Here is a 17112-nt window from a genome sequence, read left to right as displayed (position 1 = left end):
ATTTAAACTCAGATATTCATGATTTTGAATGCAAAATGCTAGATCTCAAGAGTTACATTTATGCAGAATTTTCTTTCTAACTATTTTTCACTTTAAGTCCTAAGGTTAACTCATGCAATCTGTCAATGTAGGTCTTTTTCATCTAATAAATCTATCAATTGGAGTGAGAATTACTCTACATTGCCTTGTAATTGCATGTTCACATTAGTTATTAACAAGAAAATTTCTATTTTTCCATTACTCAGTGTTTTCCACAATTCTGCAAAATGAAGAACCCTAATTTCTAAATCAGAGAAGTAGAATACTGACCTGGATTTGGAGAAATGTGCAGAATGAACTTCAATTGATTTCTTAGAAACAAATTTCGTTCAGCAAAGGGTCAGAAAAACCAAGAATTTGAGAAATGAGATGAAGAAATGAAGATTTGAGATTCTGAAAATGGCTCTGCGTGGTTCCTTTTATGCATTTTAATGGACACGCTTACTGCACGTGGTCACTTTTTTCAGAAAAAATGGAAGTTGTAGAGGTGATGCTGTGTGCATGTTCACTATTGCTAGAAATAGTGAACGCTTTGAGGGTAAATAGCATGTGCGTGTTCACTATTGCTAGAAATAGTGAACGTTCTAGAGGGCTTTGCATTGAGTAATTTGAAATGAGCTGCGCGTGTTCACTTTTTCTGGAAAAAGTGATCACGCGCAGGTGGTATCCTTCTTCGTGATTACTATTCCTAGAAAAAGTGGTAACGTGCATCAACCTTAACTTGTAACTACACATAACTCATGTGCGTGATCACTATTATTGGAAAAAGTAACTATGCACATCACATTACCTCTATTTAAACCTGGGCGTGGTTACTTTCACTAGGAAAAGTGATTGTTCCAGATAAGGGTGTCATTCCTTGCTGCTCTGCGTGATCACTTTCATCAGCAAAAGTGATTGTTCAGAATAGAACCCTGTAATTGAAGCTCTGCGTGATCACTTTTCTGCAAAATAGTAACTCCTTTTGTTATTCAAAGCTCCTTAAAACTTAATTGCCTCATGCATTCAATTTCAATCATCTCATTTATGCATCCACAACATGAACCTTCATTGAATTAACACATTATTCCTAAAACACATATAAAACATAATCTAAAATCAGAAAATTGTAGAAATTGAAATAAAGAATTAACAAAAGTTTAAGTAAAATGCAAATAGAGTAAAAATGGTTCAAAAATGTGAGTTGCCTCTCATAAAGCGCTCTTTTAACGTCACTAGCTTGACGTTAAATGTTCCTCACTACTGAGAAACCAAGTTAATGAAAAGGTGTTCCTATTGAATTCTCCTCCATTGTAAATCTTCAGTCTTTGGCCATTGACTTTAAACTTTCTCCCTTCTCTCTGATCTTCAAGTAACACAGCACCAAAGGGAGATACTTCCTTTATCATAAAAGGTCCTGACCATCTAGACTTGAGTTTTCCAGGGAACAACTTCAATCTAGAGTTGAATAGTAGAACTAGTTGCCCTGGTTTGAATTCTCTCTGCAGGATGAATCTGTCATGTATTCTTTTAGTTCTTTCTTTATACAGTTTTGCATTTTCATATGCAAATTGTCTGAATTCCTCCAGTTCATGTAGTTGTAGCACTCTCTTTTCTCCAGCCTTGGTTGAATCAAAATTCAGCCATTTAGTAGCTCAATATGCTCTATGTTCAAGTTCCACAGGAAGATGACATGATTTTCCAAACACTAATTGATATGGTGACATACCAATTGGTGTTTTGAATGCAGTTCTGTATGCCTATAATGTATCATCAAGCTTCCTTGACCGATCTTTTCTTGAGTTACTGACTACTTTCTCTAAGATCTTCTTGATTTCTCTGTTTGAAATTTCCACTTGTCCACTTGTTTGAGGATGATAAGGAGTTGCTACTCTGTGTTTTACTCTATACTTATCAGAACATTATCAATGTATTTATTGCAGAAGTGTGATCCTCCATCACTAATCAGAATTCTTGGCACTCCAAATCTTGAAAAAATGTTTTTCTTTATGAAGGAAATCACCACTTTGGCTTCATTTGTTCTGGTTGGTATAGCTTCCACCCATTTAGACACATAATCCACTGCCACAAGTATGTATTCATGAGAAAAAGAAGTTGGAAAGGGTCCCACAAAGTCTATTCCCCATACATCAAACAGTTCCACCTCCAAGATATTGTTCAAAGGCATCTCATATCTTCTGGAAATGTTACCAACTCTTTGGCATTTATCACAGTTTTCTACATAAATTTTTGCATCTCTGGACAATGTAGGCCAGAAAAATCCAGCTTGTAATACTTTGGCAATTGTTCTTGATCCACCATGATGGCCTCCATAATCTGAATTGTGGCAATGCCATAGGATATCAGTTTGTTCTTTCTGTGGAATACATCTTCTCAAAATGCCATCTACTCCAATTTTGAATAGATGAGGATCTTCCCAAATATAGAACTTGTTGTCATGAAGGGATTTCTTTCTTTGCTGCCAATTCATTCTCTTTGGAATGTGCTGAGTCGCCTTAAAATTCGCTATATCAGTAAACCAAGGTAATTCATCCACATTTAGCAGCTTTTCATCAAGAAATTCTTCATTAATATCCAAGTAATTTGATGGTAATATGTCCAACGGAATTCTGGATAGATGGTCTGCAACACCATTCTCTTTTCCTTTCTTATCTCGAATTTCTAACTCAAATTTTTGAAGTAGTAGAATCCATCTCAGCAGTCTTGGTTTAGCATCCTGCTTAGAAAGCAAATATTTCAGAGCAACATGGTCAGTATATACCACAACCTTGGACTCTACTAAATAAGACCTGAACTTATCAAAAGCAAATACTATAGCAAGTAACTCTTTTTCAGTGGTTGTGTAATTAATCTGTGTAGAGTTTAGGACTCTACTAGCATAGTAAATCACATGTAGTCTTTTATCTTTTCTTTGACCTAATACAGCACCCACTGCATTGTCACTTGCATCACACATTAGCTCAAATGGTACAGTCCAGTCTGGTTTAACAAGAATTGGAGTAGAAATCAGTTTTTCTTTTAAAACAGTAAAAGCATGCATACAAGATTCATCAAATACAAATGTTGCATCCTTTATAAGCAAGTCACTAAGAGGTTTGGCAATTTTAGAAAAATCTTTAATGAACCTCCTATAAAACCCAGCATGGCCTAAGAAACTTCTAATTCCTTTCACATTCATAGGTGGAGGTAATTTACTAATCACTTCTATTTTAGCTTGATCAACCTTCATCCCTCTAATTGAAATCTTATAGCCAAGCACTATTCCTTCTTGCACCATAAAGTGACATTTCTCCCAATTTAACACCAAGTTGGTGTCTTGACATCTCTGCAAAACAATGGACAAATTAGATAAACAATCATCAAATAAATTCCCAAAAATAGAAAAATCGTCCATGAATACCTCAATTATTTTCTCAACCAAGTCAGAAAAAATAGCTAACATGCACCTTTGAAATGTAGCTGGAGCATTACACAGCCCAAAAGGCATTCTTCTATATGCAAATATTCCAAAGGGACAAGTAAAAGCAGTTTTTTCTTGATCAATTGGATCTACAGCAATTTGGTTATAGCCAGAATATCCATCTAAAAAGCAGTAAAATGCATGTCCAACTAACCTTTCTAGCATTTGGTCTGCAAAAGGTAGAGGAAAATGATCTTTTCTGGTTTCATCATTCAGCTTTCTATAATCTATACACATCCTCCATCCTGTGACAGTCCTTGTGGGTATCAACTCATTCTTTTCATTTGGTACTACAGTCATTCCACCCTTTTTAGGTACCACTTGCACAAGACTTACCCAATTGCTGTCTGAAATAGGATATATAATCCCTGCATCTAATAGTTTAATGACTTCCTTCCTTACCACTTCCTTCATGGCAGTGTTTAATCTTCTTTGAGGCTGCACAACTGGTTTAAAATTTTCTTCAAATAAAATTTTGTGCTTACAAAAGGCTGGATTTATACCTTTTAAATCTGAGATGTTCCACCCTATTGCTGATTTATGGGTTCTCAAAATTCTCAGCAACTTCTCCTCCTCTTCTTCCTTGAGTTTATTGCTTATGATAACTGGATTTTCATGTTTATGATCCAAGAATGCATATCTCAAGTGAGATGGAAGTTGCTTTAATTCCAGCTTCTGACTTTTCTCTTCTTCTCCTTCATTTTTCAACTCCTCTTTGATCAATTTTTCTGCAGGTATTAAAATAGGTAGAGTTTCCAATTGCTGCTCCATTTCAAATACGTTTTCATCTTCAAAATGTAGATGTTTAGTATTTCTTGCAGCTATGGTTTCTCTCAACACAGAAATTTCATCAAATCCATTTAAAGAATAAGGAGTGATCATAGAATCCAATGTATCTATTCTCATACATATGTTATCATCAATTGGATATTTCAAAGCTTCAAATACATTAAATATTACCTTTTCCTCTTGAACTCTAAGTATTAACTCTCCTTTTTGCACATCAATAAGAGCTCTTCCAGTTGCAAGGAAAGGTCTGCCCAAGATTAATGGTATGTTTGCATCTACCACCATGTCCAATATGACAAAATCTGCAGGAAAAATAAATTTGTCAACCTTAACCAACAAATCCTCTACTACTCCATATGGATAAGTATATGATCTATCAGCTAATTGCAATGTAATGTTGGTTGGTTTCACTTCTTTTATCCCTAATTTCTTCACAATGGCTAATGGCATCAAATTAATTCTTGCCCCCAAGTCACACAATGCTTTTCCCACAGTACAATTTCCTATTTCACAAGGTATGCTAAAGGATCTTGGGTCTTGTAATTTTTGAGGAAGTTTTCTTCTAAGAATAGCACTGCACTCCTCTGTCAAGGGTACAGTCTTATCATGTTCTAACTTCCTTTTCTTGGAGAGTAGTTCCTTTATGAATTTGGCATAAGATGGCATTTGCTCCAAAGCTTCAGCAAATGGGATGTTAATTTGTAGCTTTTTGAACACGTTTAGAAACCTCTCAAACTGCTCCTCTTGCTTAGGATTTTACACTCTTTGAGGATAAGGTAGTCTCTTATATTTTTCTGGATCAATTGGCTTGTAAGTGTCCTCAAATAATTGCTTCTTTGTCTTTCTTTCAGAACTTTTATGAACTTCTTCATTCTTTTCTGAATGTTCTCTCTTTAGTAGCTTGAAGTTCTCTTGCTGCAATTCTTCTTTTAAATCTCTTTCCTCTGCTGCATTTTCTACTTGCTTTTCTGCTGCAACATTATTCAATTTCTTTTCAGCTAGTTTTGGACTGGCTACAACAGCTCCACTTCTTGTAACTATAGCTTGACATTGTTCCTTTGGATTCACCACTGTGTTGCTTGGAAATCTTCCTTCATCTCTGTTTGTTAATTGTTCAGCCAGCTGTCTAATTTGAGTTTCTAACTTCTTCATAGAAGCTTCTTGATTCTTGATGCTGGATTGAGTGACTTTCATGAATTGTAACATTGTTTCCTCAATCTCGTTCATTTTTTCACTCATTGGTCTAGCTGAATGTTGACTCCTTTGAGGTTGAGTAGAAGAATTTCCTTGAAAATACTGCTGTTATTAGTGATTTCCTGCATTTGAAAATGGAAGAGATGTATTAGTGCTTTTCATTGCAGAATTCTGAGGATTCCATTTGTAAAATTGTTGATTCCTATTATTAGAATACTGAAATCCAGGAGGAAATGATTGTTGAGGATAAGATTGTTGCTATCTTTGATAATTCCCTATATAATTGACTTGCTCTTGTGGTTCCGGTGTAGGTACATCACATGCACCATTAGCATGATTCCCTCCCCAAAAATCGCATGTCAACTGACTTGTTACCACATTTCCAGTCTGCAAATTATTAATCTGCTGAGTCAAAGCTGCTATTTGATCACAAAATAATTGGTTATGCAGCTGATTCTGTGCAAGAAAAGTTTCCATCATTTTTGCTTCATATTCATTGCCTCTTCTTGTATTCCTCAAGTTGGAATTCTGATACATGGATGAAGCCATCATCTCAATGATTCTTTGGGCTTCTTCCAAGGATTTCATGCTCAAAGATCCTCCTACAGCTGCATCAATCATAGTTCTAGTTACTACATTCATTCCATTATAAAAAGTTTCCAGCTGCATCCATTCTGGAATACAATAATGTGGACATCTTCTCAGCAACTCTTTATATCTTTCCCATGCTTCATAAAGTGATTCTCCTTCCTGCTGCACAAAAGATGTTATTTCTCCTCTCAGCTTAGCAGCTTTTGAGGGAGGAAAATATTTTGTTAGAAATTTATTCACAAGTTCAGTCCATGTGGTGATACTTCCCTGAGGCTGTGCTTATAACCAACATTTGGCTTTGTCTCTTAAAGAAAATGGAAATAGCCTCAGTCTTATAGCATCTTCACTTACTCCATTCATCCTTATAGTATCACACAACTATAGAAAATTAGAAATATGCAGATTAGGATCATCAGAAATTCCACCAGAAAATTGATCCTGCTGCACTAGGTGAAGTAAGGCTGGTTTTATATCAAAATGATTGGCTTGAATGGTTGGTCTAACAATTGAAGAATTATAGCCTTGCATATCTGGAATTGCATAATCTCCTAGTGTTCTCATTCTATGTTGTTATGCCATTTCAACTTTTGGAGTTGGTTGTCTAAAAGGTGAATGTTTCCTATTTGCAAAAGGAGTGACTTGAAATTCTGGAGAATGTATAACCTCTAGATCACTGTCACTTCCTAAAGATATCCCTGCTCTAGTCTCTTTTCTTAATCTTCTAAGAGTTCTATCAATGTCAGGATCAAAGATAAGAGTAGATTTATTTTTGTTTTTGCCACGCATATACAACTAAACACAGATATAGTATAATGAAAATAGAAAACTGCACATGTAATGTAATATTTGCAGAAAATTTAAAGAAACAAATGCTCAATCTAGTTATTTTCCTGTTACTAATGATATTGAAACAAATTATTCCCCGGTAACGGCGCCAAAAACTTGTTACTTTTACAACTGCTGTTGCACTGTAAGTAAACTGACTAGCAAGTGTACTAGTGTTGTTGTAGCAAGTTATAAAAAATCTTAGAATCAAATTGAGTTCCAAGTATCGTCCTCAGGGAATAAAGTTCTCAATTACCACTTCACAAGATCACAATTAGTTGAGCTTTACAAATTTCAAATGAATTTGGTATGAATGTATCAAAAACGAAATTAGAAAGTAAAACAGAACAGTTAGCATAAAAGTATATAGTAAACAGATGTAGAAAGAGTAGCTAGGAAATTGTTTCACCAAAATTTCAACATTGAATCAATAAAGTTTTGAACTTTCAAGCATTTAGATGGAATGACAATCAGTTTCACGTTATATTAATCAAAGGACAATCCCTTGCCTCAATGAATCTAGCATCTAATCAAATCACTCTAATCCCTTAGATCTAATCCAATCAAATGCTGCATTAAGTTTAAGAAACCAAAAGATTGCAAGATTAAGATATCTTATCCCTAAGAAACCAATAACCTTGGCAATTAATTCAGATCTATGAAACCAATTCAATTCCCATTGATAAGAGTTCCTCTATGATTAGTTGATTAAATTTCCATTCAATCACTACTTTAACAGTAGAATCAATCACTCAATCCAATCCAAAACTCAAAGTTCAGATCCAAAATCAATTCAACATTTCTATTTCAGATTCACAGTTCCTAACCACAAAGAGTTTAAGCAAACATTACAAGAAGAGAAGAGAAGAGAAGAAGAGAATGAACAAAGAAGAAACATCTTCAAGCCAATCTCCAATCTGATCCCTCAATAAATGAAGCTTGGTGTTTGTCCTCAATCTCCCTCTCTGACTCTCTCAACAACAAAAACAAAACAGAAAATGAAAAAATGAAAATTTCTTTTTCTCCCTTCCTGAGCTAACTGTCTTCTATAGAATTCCCGCTCTGCTGGCGTGATCACTTTTGCTGGTGATAGTAGCCATGCGTACTTCAAAGTGTTCACTTTTGTTGAAAATAGTAGCCACGTAGAAGTTTCCCTTACTAATGTTATGCGCGTGTTCACTTCTACTAGAATTAATGAACACGCAGAGACTACCTTCTTGCGCGTGTTCACTTTTGTTGAAAATAGTAGCCACGCAGAAGCTTCCCTTACTAATGTCATGCATGTGTTCACTTCTGCTGGAAATAATGAACACACAGAGACTACCTTCTTGCGCGTGCTCACTTTTGTGGATAATAGTGAACACGCGCAGCAACTCTTCTTGGAGGACTCTTTGGAACGCTCACTTTTTCCAGAAAAAGTGATTATGCAGAAGCTCTTCTCAATGTAACCTCTCTGGAACGATCACTTTTGCCAGCAAAAGTGATTACGCAGAAACTCTTCTTCATTTTATGGTTCTGGAGTGATCGCTTTCACCAGCGAAAGTGATCACTCAGAGGCTGTTCTTCAATTATCAACTTCTTTCCTCCAATTTTTGCTACTTTTCTTTTATCTGTCCTTTGATCATCCAATCCTCATGAACTTAGCTCAGAATTCGCTACAAAAACATACTTGAATTGTCACTTTTTACTTAAAAAATCAATGAATTTTAAAATAACTATATTTAAAAGTGACATGCAACATTTTATTATTTTTTTAAGGGTTTTCTACTATTTCTAGCATGTTTTCTTTATTAATTGCACTAAAAACTATTGTAAAATACTAGTAAAATATGGATTTATCATAGATCAACATATGTTAACATCTAAAAATACCTCAAATATATTAAACTTTAATTCAGCGGAATAGTCAAGTACTTAATTAAATAGTATGGTTAGCATAGTTCAAATACAACAAAACATAATATAACATAAATAGACCAACTTCCTAAGAGCAGTTCCCCTAATGCATAAATAAATAAGCAACATTAATCGAGTGGCGTGTAATCCTCAATGGGATCAGACTCATCAGATGATGTCGGGGAATCAGAGCTAGAGGAAGTAGCAGTAACAGAATCTCCACCATTCTCCTCTATCCATCCCGCAGTGCGAGGAGGTGAACGGGTAACAGTAGGTGGGACTAAAGTAGATGGGTGTGCAGGATGCATGTAGGAAGGCATAGTAGTGTACCTAATGGAGGATTCCACCATGTGGACTGATGATGGGTTTTTCCTTAAGGTGTTTAAAAGATTTGTCGCAAATCCTCATCAAAATTTAAACAAATTAATGTAGTACTAGGGTTACCCTAGATTGTCTCCCGTGAACATTGACTATTAATCTTCATCAAACATGTTGAAGGCATTAATTGAACAAACAATTAAAATGGGGCATTTTGTGGTTTCAAATCAAAATAAAGAGCAACGAGCAAATAAGTTTAATTAATTCAAACAATAGAAAACAACAATCCTTAGTTCATCCACAAAGATTCTATCCTCATTCCACTCAAGATTTAACATTCATCCTCTCTCCCATGAATTAGGTTAATTTAACAAGCGAAAATCAACCATATTGTCCTAACAAAATTATGCAATTTGCTAGGCTCTAATCTCTCATCCCAAAGTTACGCAACTTTAGAATTAAACCTAAGATTAGGCAATCCCTAGTTTAGAATCTCCTTAAAATGAATTAGGGTTAATTAAGCAATATCCCCCTCATTCACCATTAATTCAATTCAAGAGACAAGGAAGAAGTAATTCATGAGAAGAAAGAAATTATATTATCATTAAAATCAAGGAACTCAAGAATCCGTGTGAACTTACTAAGGATTACACAAAATTTAGCCCTCCATGGAAATGGGGGTCAAAAATGCAATTGGGAAATGCAGAAAATTCATTAACATTAATGTAAAAGCAAGAGAAATGAGAAACCAAACCCTAGGTTGGACCCTTGGCTATCACCCAAGGTTGCCCTAAGCTCTAGAAAACGTCCTAAATTTAGTAAAGAACAGAAAAGGTTCAAAAAGTGTAAGAACTCTCTACCCTAATTTGGCAAAAATCTATTTATACTAAAGCTGACGCCCTCCAAAGTAGTTACTTTCATTCTTTCATAGTAAACACGCGCAGCATCAGTTGGATTTTGCCTCTCTGGAGTGATTACTATGAACTTTCATAGTAACCATGCGCAACACTAGGACATTTTGGACTCTCTGGAGTGATCACTATGAACTTTGATAGTAACTACGCGCAGTACCTTCAATTCTACATGGTCTGGAGTGATTACTATGAACTTTCATAGTAACCACACGCAAGTTTAGTGGATTCTAGGCTGCTGTAGTTGTCACTTTAAGCTTTGAAAGTGATCACTTTGGTCCTTTTGCTGGAAGTGGCTTGCTGTAGTTGTCACTAGCAATCTTAAAAGTAGTTACTTTCACCTCAAATTTCTCAAAATCCAATAATTCTTCAAAATAAGCTTGGGAATTCCTGCCACAATATTCAAATGATCAAAACATGTAAAATAAACTATCTAAATCAATGTAAATTAACCAAAAACTAAGAAACCTATATTATTTAGCCTAATTGAAATATTCATCTTATTTACACTATCTAAGTCTATTCTTTTCTATAAAAAGTAATAAATGATGTATAAAAATTTAGTAAAATGTGGATTCATCATGGACATCTCTCCCCATTGGCACGGGTGAAGAAGTAGGAGTCATAAAGGGAAAAGGCACAGGTGCAGGAGTTGGTCTAGCAGTAGGAGTACGGGGATCAATCGACATAGGCGTCGGGGAAGCGAACAAAGCAGGGTAAGGTAACTTAGTGTCACGAGGAGGGATAGAAAAGACAATCTCAATAGGTGTGTCGACAGTATACTAGGTGATCCACGAACCTCCAATTTCCAATCCATGAATCACTCGTGCGAATCCGCAGAAGATACTTTGCTGAGCTGCGGAGTCAAACACCCACATATCCTCCTCAGAAGGAAGGATCCAAACCTTCACCTTGCTCGTGTCCATCTATATAAATAAAAGAAGAACAATACAAGACAACATGAATAGAGGGGTAAGTTCTCCAAACACAAACATCAATCATAAGCCATACCCCAAGGAAGGCGGCATCACAGTCATAATTCAATCCAACTATCAACATTCAACATCATTAAATGTCAAATCAAATAAGAAGGTGAGAAATATAATCATAACCATAGCCAATCTCACAAGTATTCAATCATCCCTAATAGTAATGCTTATGATGCATGAATGCAGGTTTCAATCTCACCCATATGTTCACTCATGTGTTAATAGCATGTAAATGATGCATGAGGATCTCATTCCTCTATGACTGGCGACTTGCCCAGCTTTTAGCATAGAGATAGATAGATAGATTCAAGTCGTATGGCGATCAAAGGACTCCATTCCCTACTCTACATAGTGATAATCATAGATAGAAATAGAATAATAACACATCATTGATGTGTAGTGCCATCCGACACGTTCAAGAATGGACCTCGACGACCCGAGTGTTATGGAGTTCACATCAGGTTTGGCTAAGGTCTTACAAGCGGGTCACGACCCGGCTACAGGGAGCTCAGTTGCCATGTGCCACTTAGGTCGGATGTTCCCCCTTTCGCTACCCCCAGAAGGTCTACTTTGGACCGAACTTCCAATACCCATAGCTGTGCCTCTGTTATGCCATCAAGTCGTTTCACAAGATAATATATGATGCATGACGTTGCATTTTCAGTTTTCTTGTGAAAGTTTTCTCAACTCATTTCATTTAGCCACTTGGGGCTATTGCATAGTAATAATGGAAGTCACCATGGACTTAGAATCATAGCATATAGCATCAGCTAGAAGTCATCATAGACTTAGCAACATGGATAGATAATCTCCATAAGTCACATGCCTTAGCATGGATAGATAGTTACCATGAGTTTCACAATAATTCTCAATGAGTTCATAATAATTTCAAGATAATATATTTCAGCAACTCAGAGAATAATATAGATTTCTCAGTGTAATTTCATAGTCTCATGGTTTTATAATTTCACACTCATGGATAATTTTAGTGCAACATATAATATATTGGACCATAGCTTAGGCAATTCATTCAAGCCTTCATAATTCATTTCCTCTTTCTCAATTCACTTTTTCTTTTACATTTCAAGTCCAATCTCTCTTTCAATTTAGCACAATCCCATTCCTCAATCCTTGTAAACTCTCCTTTGAAGTTCATCCTAACCTTTACGTTTATTTCCATCAATCTCTAACACCTCATAAACCATAAATCATTCCACTCAAACTCTTGGTCTCTTGATTTCTTCCTCTCAGTTTTTCTCTCCATGAAAGAACAAATCATCAAACTTAATTCCTCTCTAAACCATCAATTAAACAAGTTAATTCACAATAATCCAAGGGTATTATTACCTCTCGATTTTTTTCACTCTTTATTAGGGAAGCTAAATCAAACTTAGGTTCTTTCTATACCACCAACTTAATTCACAAATATTCAAAGTTCTATCCTCTCAGTTTTTCACATTTTTCTTGCATTATCACTTGCTAATTTTTTGTTCTCAATGCTCAACCACTCACAAAACAATTAGATCATAGCACTTCTAATAATCCCAATCATATTCATGGTCCATTTCCATCAAAGGCTCTAGATTATAAACATTGCAATATTATATAATTATTTTCGCTACACATTGTTATAATTCATCAATTCTTTCATAAGGTATGCAAATGATGCATGTGATGCTCTCAAATAGTAATTCCATAGCATTATTCACAATGAATAGTAAGCAATCTAAATTTTCAGCCAAGCATCACTTCAAACATACCTCAAGGTTTTCCAAACACAAATATCAAGGATGAATAGTACATATCTCACATCATTCTCATTTTTCCAGCAATTCACTTAAGTAAATTTCATGAATTTCCACATCCAAAATCAAGTAAATTCAAGTCTTGTACTAATTTTCATCCAAGGTCAATCATACAAAATTTACAAGCAATCATCAACCTTTCAAATAAGTAATTTCAGCATGGTTCAATCAAATCAAATCATGGCAAGATACTTTCAATTTCATTTTTTGCTTCCTTACACTAGACAAAGCATACAAAATATTTTCTAAGTTTTTGCAACACTTTAAATGCCAAAACCGAGACCATCCAAGCTAATTTACACCTTTTCCTTTATAAAATTTTCTCTCATTACTCGTACCAATCTTTTCCAAATATTCCAAGGTTTCAAAACACATAATTTCAACCTTTTTCCCCATAATACTCAAAACTGTCCAGCCTTCAAAATCTCATTTTTTTGTCAAGTCAATAATAAGCAAAATAGGAAAAAATCAACATGCAAACATAAGGCTTCATCATCCAAGTGCAGGACTTTAATTTTCAGCAATAGATTATGTTCAAAAAGGTCAAACCAAGGCAAGACAAGGTGGTTTCTAACACTCAACCATTTGATTTTTCCAAAGACCTTGAAAATAACTTGTTTCAAAATAGCCAAGCTTTTAGAACAATGAATCCGACACATGCAAGGGTAGGGAATCAACATTCAAGTGTCAAAATCTAAACGTTTTCCAAGGATTCCTTCATGCAAGGCAAAACCAAGATTTTAGAAGTGAAGAAAGTAAGTTACAAAGTTAAAATTCAACATGCAAGTGGAAAAAGGCAACATGTAAGATCACGAATTATGGCCTCAAGGGTGGATCATCATAAAATTAAGAATTCCAATCATGCAAAGGCAAAACCAAGACATCTACAAGGGATTTCCAACATATTTCAAGCTCAAAATTTCATACAAAGGAAGAATTCCACATGCAAGTGTCAAAAACTCAAACTTTCTAAAAGATTTCTTCACGCAAAGCAAAACCGAGACATGTACAAAGGAGAAATTAACATGCACGTGGTAAACTTTCAAGTTTTGAGAGAAATCAACACATCCAAGAACAAAACCGAGAATATAGAAGTGATAAAAGTGAAGAGCAAGATGCAAACATAACATGCAAGGAGTTTAATCAATTTATCCGAGACCATGGAAGATAAAAATGAAAACTTTCTTAGGAATCTTCACAATTTAACCAAGAGAAAGCAAAATAAAAGTGAAAAGTGAGAACTCCCCATTGCCTTTGAGTTTTTTTGGGCGAGAAATTGAAGAAGTTGGTGATGGAAAACAGCAACCAAGACTTTCAAGTTCTTCCTCCTAGGTGAGTTCTTTCAACACAAAAATTGGAGGGATGATGGTGGAAGAAGTTGGTGATGGAAAGAAGTATTTGGGTGATTTGGATGAAGAATTTGTGAGGTTTGAGGGGCTAGAGCCTCTCGATTTTTCTTGAGAGAACTTGAGAGAGTTTGAGACTTTGAGAATAGAGAATGAAAAATGAGAAAACAAGTGGAGAAAAAGAGAGAGTTTTCGGTTTTTGGGTAGCAAAATGAGCAAAATGATTAAATTGTTCAATTTATATGGAGGTTCTAAGCTTTGAGTGGCCAATTGTCATCATGCATCTCACGGCTGGCTTACTTGGCAAGGCTTCCAAGTCTAAAAACTGTACATGGTCCAATTTGGGTAAATTTTGAGTGAAATTGGTGAAAAAAATTGGATAAGGAGGGTGTCATGGCTTTTAGTGTAGGAATAGTGAATTTTAGGGAAACTTGCAAGTAAGGTTTGTATATTTTGGCAAGCAAAATGCATGGAATAATTTAGGGCTGCATGCACACGGTTTTGGTGGGAGAATTTCCTAAAATCGGCACAAAATTCCAAGGTTAAGATTTTGGGCAGCAATGCATGCAATTTGATTGGCCGAAAAAATACGACATGACTAGGTTGACATGTGGACGAGACATTTGATGTGGTGCTAAATTCAAGAAAAGGCAATTGATTAAAGTAATCATGGTGTCGGCATTTTGGAAGACAAGAAAACAATGTTCCAAATGATTATGTCTGCAAATCGGGAGACAAAATCTCTTGCATGAAATTCTAGTGGCCGATACTAGATTTCGGAAGATTCGGGTAATCACGGTGTTTGTAAATTGGGAGACAAGGTTTTGTTGCATGAAAATCTAGTGGTCGATGCTAGGTTTGGAAATCTTTAGAAGTAATGATTACTAGATTTCGTGAGATTCCGTGCAAAAATTTTGACGGCTAAGGAATGATTAGAAAATCTAATGCAATGATTACTAAATCTCATATTTTCTGAGGCGGATAATTATGATTTGACAATTATTTAAATAAGACAAAAATTGACTTTTCAGATAAAACTCTCAGGAGTATTTTAGACAGTACAACTGAACATAATCAGAGAAATTTTTGGACGATATTGAAACCAAATATATTGCATGCAATTACCCTAAAATGCCGAACTCAGAAATAAATCAATATTCTACAAAAATAAAATCAGCATCTATCTAATTATTCCGATACTAGCAAGTCAGAATCAACAAATAATTTTAATTCAAGAGCTATTAGCTAATTTCAAAAATTGGGGCGTTACAGTTCCCATCACTCTTTGACTCAAAAGGTTTGTAATTTGATCTAATTGTGCACTCATCTTAGAAAAGTTGGCTTGTATTTCGAATTTGACCTCTGCGAACCTCTTATCAGTTCTCTCAATATGTTGGTCCAACTTGGATTCAAGCTCTGTCATCCTCTTATCAGAGTAATGCACATATTGTATCATCTGTTCTTAAAAGTTAGACTGAGATCTAGGAGCTTCTTTTCCTTTTGGTCTTGCTCCCTGACTTTGCATATGAGGAGGGCGATAAACACTTGAATTTTGACTTCCAAAGCCATTCTCCCAAGAGTTAGGAGGATTACTTCTCCGCCCCAAACTGTGATTACCCATGAAATTTGCCTCCTCATGCTTAGATTCTGGACTTGCAGGAGCTCTTACAGGTTGGTCTTGAGTCTTCATTAAAGATTCTAGTTATTTTGCAAGGGCTGCCATTGATTCATTAGTGGACTGCTGCTCTCTACTTCCTGGACTGGGGCGGTCTCTTTCCTCTTAATGTCATAAGAGTCAGCAGTGTGCCATTGAAAGCTAGAAGATGTCATCTCATCTATCAGCTTGTATGCATCATCTGGATCTTTTCTTATGAGGGACCCTTCTACTGTAGCATCAATTGTAGCCCTGGTAGTGATTGATAGGCCACTGTAAAAAATTTGTACCTGTCTCCACGTTGAAAAATCATGATGATGACATCTCCTCAAAAGCTCTGCAAATTGCTCCTATGCCTCGAATAAGGATTCTGCTTCATATTGTTGGAAGCAACATATCTCCGTCATAAGCTTAGAGGACCTTGATGGGGGAAAGTACTTTCCCAAGAATTGTTGAGTGAGATCCTCCCAAGTTCTGATGGAGTTGGCTAGGAGTGAGGAAAACCATGCATTCACCCTTTCAGATACTGAGAAGGGGAAAAGGCAGAGTCAAATAGCATCGTTGGAGACTCCATTATACTTGATGGTATCCGTCAATCAGAGGAACTTTGTCAGATGAAGATTGGGGTCTTCGTTAGGCATGCCTCTAAACTGTATCGAGTTCTGGACCATGGTTATGAGTGCTGGTTTCAGTTCAAAATTGTTGGCCTCCACAATAAGTGCTGCAATGCTTCTAGGAGTGCCTCTAGCAGTAGGTGTCATGTAATCTTAAATTGATCTTCTTCCCTCTGCCATTATTTGCTCTCTCACTTCTTTTCTTTGTCTACGCGTTGTTCTCTCAATCTCCGGATCAAATAAATAAGCTGTAGAACACTTAGAACGAGGGAACATACATTAAAAGAAATTATGAAATAAACAAAATTAAAATAAAATAAATACAACAATTATAAAATAAAAAAATTAACAATAAACAAAACAAAATTAAAATAAAGAGAAACACAAATTGCTCAAATCAATTAAATTTGAGATTTTCTTAATATTGAAAAAGCAATCCTTGGCAACGGCGCCAAAAACTTGTTCGGAGGGCAAGTGTACCCATTGAGAAGTAATAAAGGGTTCTTAAATTAAGTTTTCGAATATCGTCCCACAAGGATTGATTTCCAATTACTAAGAATTTCCTAATTCAATTGTTTAAGCTTCAAAGATACGAGATTAATTAAAAAACAAGAATTTATAAAATCAATTATAAAACTACGAGCAATGAATACAATGCACGTCTTGGTTAAACTTATCGGA

General features: G+C 35.5%; 2 non-coding genes across 2 annotated transcripts; both read left to right on the top strand.

Annotated features, from left to right (window-relative positions):
* The first annotated feature begins 6161 nt into the window (after positions 1–6161).
* Positions 6162–6268, top strand: LOC113848600. Its single transcript, XR_003501864.1, has one exon. It is a non-coding gene; the product is annotated as a small nucleolar RNA R71 (small nucleolar RNA).
* A 9855-nt stretch (positions 6269–16123) lies between these two features.
* On the top strand, positions 16124–16230 carry LOC113848619. Its single transcript, XR_003501883.1, has one exon. It is a non-coding gene; the product is annotated as a small nucleolar RNA R71 (small nucleolar RNA).
* Positions 16231–17112: the final 882 nt, after the last annotated feature.

Source organism: Abrus precatorius, unplaced genomic scaffold, assembly GCF_003935025.1.
Source record: "Abrus precatorius isolate BTA unplaced genomic scaffold, Abrus_2018 Scaffold8, whole genome shotgun sequence".
Taxonomy (NCBI): domain Eukaryota; kingdom Viridiplantae; phylum Streptophyta; class Magnoliopsida; order Fabales; family Fabaceae; genus Abrus; species Abrus precatorius.
The sequence above is the reverse complement of the archived record's forward strand: the minus strand, read 5'-3'. Positions and strand labels throughout refer to the sequence as shown.